Source organism: Camelus bactrianus, unplaced genomic scaffold, assembly GCF_048773025.1.
Source record: "Camelus bactrianus isolate YW-2024 breed Bactrian camel unplaced genomic scaffold, ASM4877302v1 HiC_scaffold_33, whole genome shotgun sequence".
Taxonomy (NCBI): domain Eukaryota; kingdom Metazoa; phylum Chordata; class Mammalia; order Artiodactyla; family Camelidae; genus Camelus; species Camelus bactrianus.
The window spans coordinates 45,016-57,826 of NW_027413948.1; the positions used below are offsets into that span (position 1 = coordinate 45,016).

At 38.4% G+C, this 12,811-nt stretch overlaps 1 pseudogene; it reads right to left on the reverse strand.

Moving 5' to 3' along the window:
• Positions 1-4,201: 4,201 nt before the first annotated feature.
• On the reverse strand, positions 4,202-6,524 carry LOC105064480 (THO complex subunit 6 pseudogene; annotated as a pseudogene).
• Positions 6,525-12,811: the final 6,287 nt, after the last annotated feature.

The window sequence follows — 12,811 nt, forward strand, 5'->3', positions numbered from 1 at the left end:
TGTGTGTGTGTACATGTACATGTATATAATTTGGCTTTCAGCATGTGATGGACTGTAACTGTGAACTGAGAAGGCTACTTTACCTCTCTGAATTTCAAATATCTGTATCAATGAAATGAGGATAATAATGCCTTCCTCATAAGGTTGCTGTGGTGACAATGAGACTAGATTTATTAAGCACCTAGTAACAAAGTCTGGCACATAGCATTATGTTTAAAAAATTGCAACTATTTAAAAAAAATTTTAAACATTTGCCTTCCAAACTGTACCCAGCAACTCTAAGTGACATTCTTAGCACTACATAACTTATTAGTAATCAGATGAAGACTGTTTTAAAATTACTTTTAGATCCCAGTGAATATATCTCTTGTGTAGAAGAATTTAAAATAATTTTTTATAGATGTTTCTCCCTCAAGTAGGTGAAGTGTAACTCTCCATTTCTCAAGTATTGTCTTTCTAAAGAGTACAGTATTGAAAGGGGGAACAGAAGGGGACTTTACAGCGGAGAAACCCGACAAGCACTACCACAGCCAGGGGGTGAAAATCAGCGTCAACAGTGGTAAGTCATGTTGACAGTGTGTCTGCTTATTGGTGTTGTGAAAGTAACACAGAATGGCATTGTTTTCTGCGGTCTCCTCCTCAAAGCCTATAACCCCAGTCTAATCATGATAGAAAGAAACATCAGAAAATCTCATTTTTGGCACTGTGTACAAAATATCTGACAAGCAGTCTTCAAAAATGTCAAGGTCATCAAAAAAGGCAACAGGAGCCTAAGGAGGCATGATGAGGAAATGTCATGTGACATTCTGGATGGGATCCTGGACCAAAAAAAGAACATTAGCTAACCCTAAGGAAATCTAAACAAAGTATGGACTTTAGTTAAAAAAAAAAAAAAAAGAATAAACAAACAAACAAAAAACCACAAACAAATCCTGGTGAAAATGTGTACTGTCTTCGATTTGATAGACATGCTTGATTATGTTATGCAATGGATTTCTCTAGACTTTAAGGAAGACATATCAGCTAATTCTGTTGTAATGTGAATAATTCTTTCAATGAGAATCTGAGAGCAGTTCTGCTGGGCAGGGCCTCCTCCTTCAGAGAGTTATTTGAAAAGGAAAAGATCTGCAAGAGAATATATCTTAGCATCTCAGATCTGAAGAATTCTTAAAAAGCTTCCTGAAATAAGAGAGACAAGGCTTTTCCTACCTGACATAAAAACGTGGGACATATCCTAATGTTTATGAGAGAGGTGACAGTTATATGCAGAAGAGATCGTACTTTGGAAAAACAAAGTCCTATATGAATATATAAAAGTGAATTTCCCAGGCCACCGAGGATGCATTAAGTGCAATCTGATGTGTTTTATTACCCTTCTACAATATTGCAAGTGAATACAATTAGGAAATTTGCTGATAGCACATACCTACCAAAACATTATAGCCTCTGTGAATGCCATTCTTCCAGGCCCTTGAGGCTACAGGATTATACCTTTAGTAAGAAAAATCTAGGATATAATTTCCCCCAAAATATATTAATTTCCTTTGTCTATCATTAGAAGGGCTACGAGTTGTAACAGAACAAGAAATCAGAGCTATATCATTTTATTGAAATATTTACTATAAAACAAAATATCCTCTAATTTTCATTATATCAAATCAGATCTGTGAAGTATTCTAGTTTGTGAATATGGGTATGGCTTTGACTTGTCTATTCCATAACAGTTGTAATGAACATCACGTAGATTGCACGCAGGTCAGTGGTGAAAGATTCCCTGCTCATTTCAGCTTACAGGAAGTGCTTAAAGGCACCACTTAAGCAAGCCAGCAAAATCTGCGTCATGCTATTCTTTTGTATGCCTCATGGAAGGTATTCTTAAGATGTGGTACAGTGTTATCTATATTGCCTGATGTCAGATCTCATTGCATGGTGACTCAAGACATACCTGTTGTGTGTTAGAGAGGAACTTGTGAAGTATAATTTGAAAAGCCAGAAATCTGGCTTGGCTTTCCAAAAAAAAAAAAAAAAGATTGTAGTGATAAAATCACATAAATTAGGAAAGAAAAAACATTTTAGACTTTGGCCAATTTCAGGCTGATTTGTGGGCTGTTTATTGTCCTTTTTATTTTTCAGAAATGAAACAGTTAATGGTAGTGTTCTCCAACAGTGTGAGACTGGTTTTTCCTTAAACTTCTCTGCAAAGATATTCTTTGGATAAAATAAAGCCTGTCCTGGAGCTTTCCTGTGTAAATGATTTATAAAGCCTGTGGTTAATCAAAATTTGCTCTCCAAGGTTGCATTCGTTAATTTATTCATTCACTGAGTACTTATTGACTGGCACCATGCATGGCAGCATTGCGCTGAAACTCTAGGGATAAGGGTGAGCGAAAACAGACATTATACCTTCCCTCATAGGGCAGACAGTCTAGTGAGGAAACGGATATTAAGCAATGGACACACAAATAATTCTAAGGTAACACAATAAAGTAGAGATACAGAAGAGAGAAACACAGTGAGAGTACAAAATAAAGGATGGACTTGGTCAGGATTTGAACTGTTCAGCTACTGACATGCTATAGACACACACATTTACAAAAAAAAGAAAAAAACAAAGTAAAGAACTAAATTAAAAAAAAGGAAAGAAAAGAACGAAATGAATGAGCCCACCTTGTCTATATTTTATGCCTATCTTTTTATCAGGGAAACCCTAGCGTTTTGCGGTTTGACTTCCCCAAGTAACAAGTATTTGCTCTGGGTTCTTCCAGTTTCTCTATTGTAGCTTCATGAACACAACCCAAGGTTATTGTTCTTTTTTTTTTTTTTAATCACCTGAATTTGACTGAAAACTGACAAAAATGGGGTGAGGGGAGGGGAAAGAAACTGGTTAGATATACAAAACCCATGTGGTGCCAATTCAATTGAAAGGTTTCCTTCTACTTACCACAGGCCTCATGTAAGATTTCAGGAATTTATATTTCAGGGAGGATACAGGTTCCAGAAATGGTTTAGAATTCTTATTTTCTATTGCCAAAGTGGCTGAGATTCTCTCTTAGTTATGAATGAGCTTGTCGGAGGCTCCTCCCGCTCAGCAGCACCGGCTCCTGCGTGTGTCTAGTGGGGCAGGGAGAGACTGTGAACTAACTATACTCCATAAACTTGTGGGCAAAGACTTTGCTAATATTCTTGCTACTAATATGATGTATAGATAATATTCATAAAATTGCTTTTACAAATAGAAAACCCAATTGAAATGTGACATTTACAGAAATAGATTAATGGATACATCTACACAGATTAACTGGAACAGCTATTTTGATTAAAGAGACCTGTCAGTTCAGCACAACTGTTTGAATGACTTTTTCAATTTGATTTTATTTGATCTGATCTAAGTAGTGTATAATACCAAGGTAAAAAATGTACCCCATTTCTCAAAATTAGAAGCATGGACTTTAACGTTGGAGGAAAACCTGAAGGTTACTTAACCCCACCTCACAATCAGCCACAGGAATGTTTTTTTCTGTAAATTCTCTTCTTTTCGGCTCACCTCAGCATGATTACATGCAGCAAACGAGAACCTGCTGGTAGGCAGGCAGTTTCATCCTAATGCAGTTATGAATACTAGGACTTTTTCTTTTGCACCCAGTTGTAGCTTCTATTCCTTTCCCCTTGGAAAGAATGTCTTTCTCTCTTCTACACAAATGCCTTCAATTATTTAGTATGGAAGTAATCCTAGACAACTTACTTTCCTGAGCATCAGATTCCTCACCTGAAAAAAGGAACCACTAGTATTATTTCCTAGGATTTATGCAGGAGTTAAAGCAGACAACTTACTTAAAGTGTCTCCAGCGCACAGAAAGCACTGCTTTATCAATGGTGCAGTCAGTATAGTATCGTTACTGTTGTGCTGTTATTTTACCTCCCTAACATCTGTTTGCCCAGCTATACATTCTTTGCCTCTTTATTTGTTCTTAATAGACTTCGGTCTATTTTACCTTAAATTATAGAGCTGAACACAGTACCACCCATGGTCCTAACAATGTAAAACACCATGGGACTGTTTCACTTATTGGTCTGGACATTTTACTTTTCTTTCAACATAAATATTACCATTCTTAGTGTCTTTATCACACCATTGGATCATACTATCCCAAATAATTCCCTAGGTTCTTTTCTTCCTTTCTTTGAAAAGCCCGAAATTTTATTTGTATAAAAAAAGAAGAAAAAAAACGCTCCAAACCCGAGATGGAGGTGGGGGTGTCGCTGGAGGTCAGAAGGACAGGGAGAAAGCTTGGTAGCCTACGTTGGTGAAGACATCCACCCTGCAGCTGTTGCCTGCGGCTGTCAGGACCTTGCACTCAGGGGCTGCTGCTTGCTGGCTGAGGCTGAGTCTTAGCAGCCCTGGGGAGGAGCCAGGCACCCGGGCCTTGAGCTCCTCACTTAGCTGCCACTGGCTGACGCAGCGACCCTGGCCGCTGATAGAATCAGCTCCTGGTAGAAGGTGACGTGCTTCTGTGGTGCCCACATAGGGAAGATGGTGGTGGGTGTGGAGGATCGGAGGTGCCAGAGGGTGAGCGCTGGGCCACCTACACCGACCATCCAGTCTGAGTCAGTTGCCAAACATCCGATCCAGCACCCACTGTGGGACCTCGAGCACTCCTCGTGCTTTTGACCTCGGTAGTCTGGACCTCCTTGGGTGGGCAGAGGTCCCAAAGCCGCACAGCCCCATCCTCGTCACCTGACAGCACCTCAGGGCTCTGCTCCCGCAGTGCCAGGAAGTGGATGTAGTCGGTGTGGCCTCGGAGGGCCCGCCTGAAGGTCCCCATCTCAAGGTCCATCGAATGCAGCTGACAGTCTCCCCCAGCCAGGAAGAGGGATTTCTCCTTGGGGAGGAGAAGCAAAGCACGGACCTCAGGTACTTCCAGGCTGGTCCTGTATGGGGGCTGATGTAAGGAGCAGCAGCTCCTTACAGCCCTTCTTGAGGATCCCTGCCCAAAGCCAGGCCTTCGCCTCCCCATCCCCAGCACCGAGCAGATGTCGATCAGGGCAGACCATGCTGTAGACAGGCCCATCGTGGTCTTGGAAGGTCACCACGGGCTTTTTACTTTCCTCTCTGGCCTCGGAGCTCAAAGCAGCAGACAAGCTAAAGACGGCTATCTGCCCCTAAGTGTTGCCAGCTGCCAGGAACAGGGTGAGACTCTCTGGGAGAAAATGGTCCTGTGTAGCCCGGGCAGAGCCGTAAACGCTTCCGCCTGAGCCGGAGGCCCCGCGTGCGGCACAGCTCGCTCCACCTCCGCCACTAAAACTCCCAGAGCGCCCCGCGCGCCAGGCAGCCCCACGGGTCCGCCAGCGCCGAAGGGCGTCTCCCCTTAGCGGCGCCCCGCCTCCCAGCACCGCCGCCGCGCACCCCGCGCCCCAGGAGCGGAGGAGCCCAACACTAGGCGGCTCCCACCGCGGCCGCGCTGCCCCGGACCCCCACCGCCACCCCAACCCCACTGGGCGGAGCCGCCTTCCAGCCGCGTGCCGTCAGTCTTCCGTGCCCGCGCTCAGGGGGTTTCTTCATGTGAACAATTTTACACCTGTCTTTTCTCATATATCCTTTTGGTTTCATTTTAAGCTAAAAGTAAGACTTTTAATTTATCTACATTAAATTGTATTTTTCTGAGTGGGCTTTTTGTTTTAGCCTATTTAGAACTTTAAGAATCTTTAACCTGTTATCCAACAAATTATATTTTAATCATAACTTTAGGCCATCTGCACATTTGACAAGTCCATTTTCTAAATCTTCAGTCACACCATGATTGTTGACTAGGACGTAGATGAGAATTAGCATTTCAACATTGTATTTATAATCCATCAGAGGAAATGAAGCCCTAACATACGGCACCAATGGTGGGGCTCCAGGGCAAGGGATTGAATTTGGGTATGATTCCTCCATTATAACCTTTAACAACCAGTATTCAGGTAAATTCCTAAATCCTTTGATTTGCCTTGATTTTAGAAATTACTCTTTTTTCTTAAATGTTTTCTCATCCTTACCTACACAAAATGTATGCAACACATCAGGCCTGGCAGGTTTAGGGTTGTAGCTGAGAGGAGCAATAGATGACACTAACATTTAGTAACATCAAACCCTACATTTAGAAGGAAAACCAAAGAGATTATTATTTTCAGGCGTAGAATCCAGCTTGTCAGTCTCCATGGAGCTGGTTGACAGACTCCTAGAGGCATATAACTTTAAAAAAGGAATTAATAAACTTAAAAAAAAGGAATTAACATTCTCTAGTGACAGTGGACACTTTTGAGATTCAAAGGGTGGTCTGTTAATAATTTCACCAAGTCATTAGGCATAAACAAGACTATAAGGGAATTCCTCATTTTCCTGACTCATATTTTATGCTCAGTAAAATGGATATTTAAGTAATTGAATTGCACTTTAGAATTGAGTGGAGATTTAGAAGTCACTTTGTTCACCTTTTCTCTGCATACAAAAAACATCTGACTCAGTCCAACCTCTCACAGTCCATGTTACAACACCCCTGAATTGATGATTTTTCAGTCTGCTCTAATGAATGCTTTCAGTGCTAAGCATGGTGGCACTATCTGGAGGGGTAGTGAAAAGGCTCCCAGAGGGTTTAGCAGTTCTACGTATTAAAGTTCTCCTAGATAGAAGTCCTTCCTGGAACTTGTTCTTGGTAATTCACCTTCTAGCAATTTGTAAGTTAAATTGGTGTCCACTTGGTAGTGTCCCAGCTATTTGAAGACAGTTATCACATGGGCAGAGTTAGATGAGTGATATGATGGCATGAATACCACAATATACCTTTCACCAAAATTATGTTTAAAAAGCTACCAGTTTGAGAGGCATTTGTGTTTAGGATCAGGTCCCCCTAGAGGTGTAATACGGTTATCTGAATTGTTTTTCCTGGCATATGACTGCTACTGGCAAACTCAGTGGATGCTATATTGCATTTATTTGGAAATGGAGATGCATAGTGAGTGGACAAAGAGTGTAGACACCTCAGTCAATGTGTATTGAAGTGAAGTGTTTAGTCACTTGCTTATCTTTTGGTGAAATTCTCTTATACTCTTAAAATATTTCATGTTGAAATATTTAACCGTGCTGCACTTCCTTCAACAACTTGTCTTAATTCTTTAATATGAGATCAAATATTAACTTTTCTGGGAAACTTTCTTGAACTCTACACTGTTTTGCATCCTCTTTTATTTACTGTTCTAGCTCCCCATGCACTGTGTCGTCTTCTTCTTCTTCTTCTTCTTCTTCTTCTTCTTCTTCTTCTTCTTCTTCTTTTTTGGTTCTTTTATTGGGGGTAATTAGGTTCATTTATTTATTTACTAATGGATGTACTGAGGATTGAACACAGGACCTTGTGTACGCTAAGCAGTCACTCTACCACCGAGCCGTACCCTCCCCACTGCATCTTCTCATCCTCATTATCACACTTATCACACTTTTCACACTGTGTTTGTTTTCCTATCTGACTCTCCTGATAATACTAGCATTTACTGAGTGCTTACTATGTTCCAAGTTCTGCCCACAAGATTTAACTGACTAACTCAGTTGATCCTCAGAACAAACTTATAAGAGTACAACTATTATCATTCCCGTTTCAAAGGAGAGGAAACTAGAGCACCACTGGTTAAGGAAATTGTCCCAAAATCATAAAGTCCTAAGTCCTAGAGTGTCTGATCTAAGATGTTGCCCTATGGTGCTTCTCTGGAGCTGCTCTTAGAAGGCAGGAACAGGCTTTGATCTTTGTGTTATCAATATCTAGTACACTGCCTAGAACGTGGTAGGGACTTGATAAATAGTGTTGAATAAATGAATGGATACATGTTTTCTACTTATTTTAAGTATTTTGAGTGATAGAAAACAAAAATCATCAAGATTTTAAGAGTGTAAAGGACTTTAAAAACTTATTCAAGCTCTTGTTTTGTATCTGGAAAGATTATGATGCATAGAGCTATGTTCTATGCATAAGATCACTTTCATAGTTTAGCTAACATATTTTTAACTTTCTACCACATGCCAGAAACTGTCTCAAATGCCTTACATGTACTATCCTGTCTGATCCTCATCTGAGTGGATATTCTTTTTATCTCCATTTTAGAGATGAGGAAACTGAGGCATAAAGAGATTATCTAGTGTCTCATAGTTGCTAACTGGCAGAGCAAGGAAAAGAATCCAGGCTGGCTGGCTTCAGGATTCATGCTCTTACCCATCACACTGAATTGGCTCTCACATATCTAATCATTGCCAGACCTAGCCCCAAGTGAATGCTAATTCCCAGAGTTTTTCCATGTCTTATCCACATATTTCAAGAAATACACTTACTTTAACTTAATGTCAATATTTACATTGTCTAAATTTTATAATGCACTTAATATGTTTTATTTTATTTGCACTTTTAAGTCTCTTGGTCTTTAGAACATATTTTACAGATCTACAAATGTGATTGAGAGAAGTGCTTATATAGTTTTTAAAGCAATCCTTTAATTTATCCTAGAGAACTTTCAATTTTTTAAAAAGGTCATCTATGAATACCCTAAAATTGTCAGCAGCTGTACATAGAAGTTGAAATATATGTATGTGTATATCTGTTTGTGTGTGTGTGTGTGTGTGTGCATGTGTGTGTGTGTACACAGATAGGTATTTGAATTTTAAAATGCAGGGAAGATTGGGACCCATCTTAGGAGACTTCTAAATATAGCTTAATTTTAATGTTTATTTTTCAGCACTCAGAATATGACTTTCTTCTTCTATATTGGAGTTTTATTTTGGGAGGAGGATTAATTGGTTAGTTGGTTGTGTTATGCTTGCAGTTAGTTTACAGATTATAAAAAATAAAAGTTTCTTTAAAAGATTTTTCATTTTACTGGGGTTGTATTAAACGTATAATTGAACTGCAGCAATAAGTCATTGTTGTGTGTCCTGGCTTGTGATTCATAAGTCTTGTAACTACTACATGAAACTGCAAACCCAAGAGTCACATTTTATTCCTTTATCTGTGGAACCTCAGGTGTGATAGTCTGATGACACCTGTGAGTTGGGCCATGTGAGTCAGCAGCTTCAGCTAGAAAGATTTTATGTTTAGAAAGTTCTCAATTTCTAAAGTCCCCTTTTCTATCTGCTCTCAAGACTCCATCTGTGAATATATATTTTTATACTGACACTATGACCCAGTATGTTTTTGTGTGGCTGAACCAAATTATGTAGTAAAAGTGGGCTCTTCCAAAGGAGGCTTAAGTCATGTTCACATTACATAGAGTTAATCTGTGCTGTTTGAGAGATGGTAATTGAGAAGTTGTAATAGAATCAATTTCAGTTTTGACTTTCAGTTTTTGACCTTTCTTTCTTCACATTGTTATTGCCAAGGTCGTTGTCATTGTCATTACACTCTAAAAGCGTGTACTTATTTTTCAATTAAACAATAAAGTGCTGATAGTTTATTTAACCCCCAAGAAACTGGAATTAAATATAATCTGCACTATGTCCTCGTGAAGGTTTGCAGTTCAAAGCAAATTTCTCATATGGTCATTACACAGTTAATGAATAAAACTTTGACCACATTAGCGTTCTCAACAAGCAATTTGTTTATTAAACTGGCACTTCTTATACTTGTTTGCTATGTTCTTCAATAGAAAAATGAATATTAATACATCTATTGGATTATTTTGAAAATAGGATGGTATCTAGAACATAAAGCACCATATATCACCAATGTACATGTATGTATGTATGTATTCATGCATTTATTTATGAAAATAGAACCATCAACCAGCAAAATATAAGTAGCACCCAGAATTTATTGACTGCTTACAGCATACTTTGGCAACAACATTTATCCCATTTCAATGCAGGTTAAAAGTGATTGAATTTTGAAGAGTAGGCTTGGTAACATTAAACTCATTAACATTGGGGTTGTTCAAAGATTTTTTTTAATGTATTATATTGACTCTGAGACACCAGTGATTGTAAACAGCATCATTATTTTAGGGAAAATTATAGTGAATACTGACAATTCAACTATGGCACTATAATTTCTTATCACTTTGATTGTAAGATGTACCCTGACTGGGAGAAGTTAAAATGTGATAGCACTGTATCTCAGGCTGACACACAGCAATAATTCAGAGATGAAGAAACAGTTCCTTTGTGTAAGTATCTACTGTGAATACTCACAAGCGGCCTGCGGTCTAGGGTTATGATATTATGGTGACTTTCTCTAAAATTTAATCCAGGTTTGTCCTAGTGTAATTTCTCATGAGTTTCTCAGAGTTTCCCACTGAAATCCTCTTGAATAGAGAGAGGGAAAATGAAACCCCAAGAGTTTGTAGGTATAGTCTGAAATGATATAGCCCTACACAAAATTTATAAATATTAATAAGATAGTAAGAAATGTGCTAAAATATAAATTTTTAATAGATAATAGTGTTTTTATTTAAACATTTAAAAATAAAATTAATTTTCAAATAGATGTTCCATATTTTTCCTGAGGCTTTGTATGCCCTACGCTTAATTCTGTATGCCTCTGAAATTCAAGTACCCTTGGAGACTCGGGCAGCCAGAGACAAAATATAGACTTAACAACAGACCTCCATGATTTTTGATTACCCCAAAAAACTGACAAAAGGGCAAAAATAAATTACTTAGTCTCATTAAAGAGTATTAACAAATTTTCTATGCTGGACTCCATCGAGGCAGTGCCTTCCTGTGAAGAGTTAAATCTATTAGGATTTAACTGAAAATTATATCTAAATGAGAGAAAACTGGAATTGCCTTGCTTGATCATAAAAATCTCCTATAATTGAATTTCACGTTAGTTTTCCACCCTACTCCCGTGCGCATCAATCAGGAAGCAAGCTGACTAGCACAGAATGCCTTCTGCATAACTTTTATGTGTGTGTTGCAGAAATATTTTGTAGAAAGCCTTTCTTCTCTAGCAAGGATTTAAATTAATACTAGGTAAAACCAGTGGCATAGTTACATCAAGATCTACAGTTGTTCATTTCTCCAGAAGTGCCCACTCATGCATACACATGTTTATATTATAATTCACTGGTTCAGTCTATTTTATGAGATAGTATCCTATTTCATCTTTAGTTTTATTCACAACATCCAAACAGGCAGGGAGTAGCCTTTTATTTTTTAATGCGTCCAGAGACATATCTGTTCTTATATCTCCTGCTTGGACTTTTCCACCCCTGATCCCACCTGCAACGTGATCCCCACTCCTCAACCATCCCCCCAGAAAAGAAAGATTTGGGAACCTCTGCTTGCTGTTGAGTACGCTTCTGAATCACTGTGCTGTACACCAGAAACTAACACAACTTTGTAAATCAACTACTTCAATAAAAAAAAAAAACTAAAATAAGCCCTTTAAAAGGCACCACAATCAGGAATTGTTGAACAGTTCTACTCAGAGGATCACTGGAGTGTTTCGCCAAACTCATACTGTGAGAGGCTCAGATGTGTCCTCGTCCCCTGAATGGACGCATAACACGGAGACGTGAATGCTCAGAGCAAAGCAGTGAAATTACGGTGATGCTTTCTGCATGTTTCATAGGGTAGGTCAGATCCACTGAAAGTCACTTGGAGTCCATGAAATTTATGACAGAAGTTTTTAGCACTTAGTGATCAAACAGTCCTTTGTTCTTGTTTCCTTTATTCCTAAAGCAAAGGGCAGAAAACTGAAAATGAATTTGAGTAAGTTTGCACTTTCATTTCTCTGTACTGTGTATTTGATGTATCTTTGGGTCTTGCCCTTTTGTTTTTTTTCTACAATGGCATTCTGGAAAGCATGTTTCAGAAGGTTTTAGACAATATACCAGAACTAACTTATTTAATGCAAACTGGGTTGATCGAACAACCAAGTAGCCTAAAGCTTGTATTGGTTAATGAGAAGTCAAAGTGATCATCTTTGAATTATGAACACTGAAGCTGTTGTAAACATTGGTAGTAGGGCACAGTGGGTCAGTGGGTTTTCTTATGCAGGCCCAGTTCCCACATACTATGGGTTGAATTCTAATCAACTTTTCATTTTGTTCTACCATCTGAAAATGTTTACTTTAATTAAAATGTTTCATACTGTATTTCCCTGTAGTGCTGGGCACATGGACAGGTTTGTTCTTTGAATGTGAAATGAAGCCAAAAATTACTTCATGGAAAAATTTTTAAAAAGAGTTCAAAAAACCATGAGGCAAAAGTGTATATACCTAGAGCTCTTAGAATAAATAGTAATAATAAATGTTTAGAATAAATGCTCTGAGCATTCAAAAAAATAGAAACTTACTCGACAGAGGGCAAACTATCTTGGAGGTATGAACACTAGCTTGAAGTTTGACTATCTTGGGTTTGAACTTGCTAACAATGATTTTCTGCTATTTACTTAACCTTTTGGGGCCTTAATGTTATCACTTGTCATATGTAAAGGTAGGATAATAGAATTATTTGATAGGGTTATTGGGAGGATTAAATGAGACAAATAAGCAAATAAAATGATACAAAAGTAAATAACATGCAAATAAAAAGCAAATAGCATGATATTTGATCTCCTGAACCCATGTTCAATGTGTTCAATGTTTATTTAATGAGAGGGCAGAGAAACTGAAATTTTATTAAAAAAAATTCACCTTCTTTTTTCGTATTTATAATGAGAGATATATTGCTGCACCAAACATAATATAACATTTTGATGCATTTGAATTTTTCTTTTAATACTTTCTCACTCCTTAAAGACAGTTAGTGATTTTCACTCACCAGAATAAATATGACCTAGTAGATAAAGTTGCA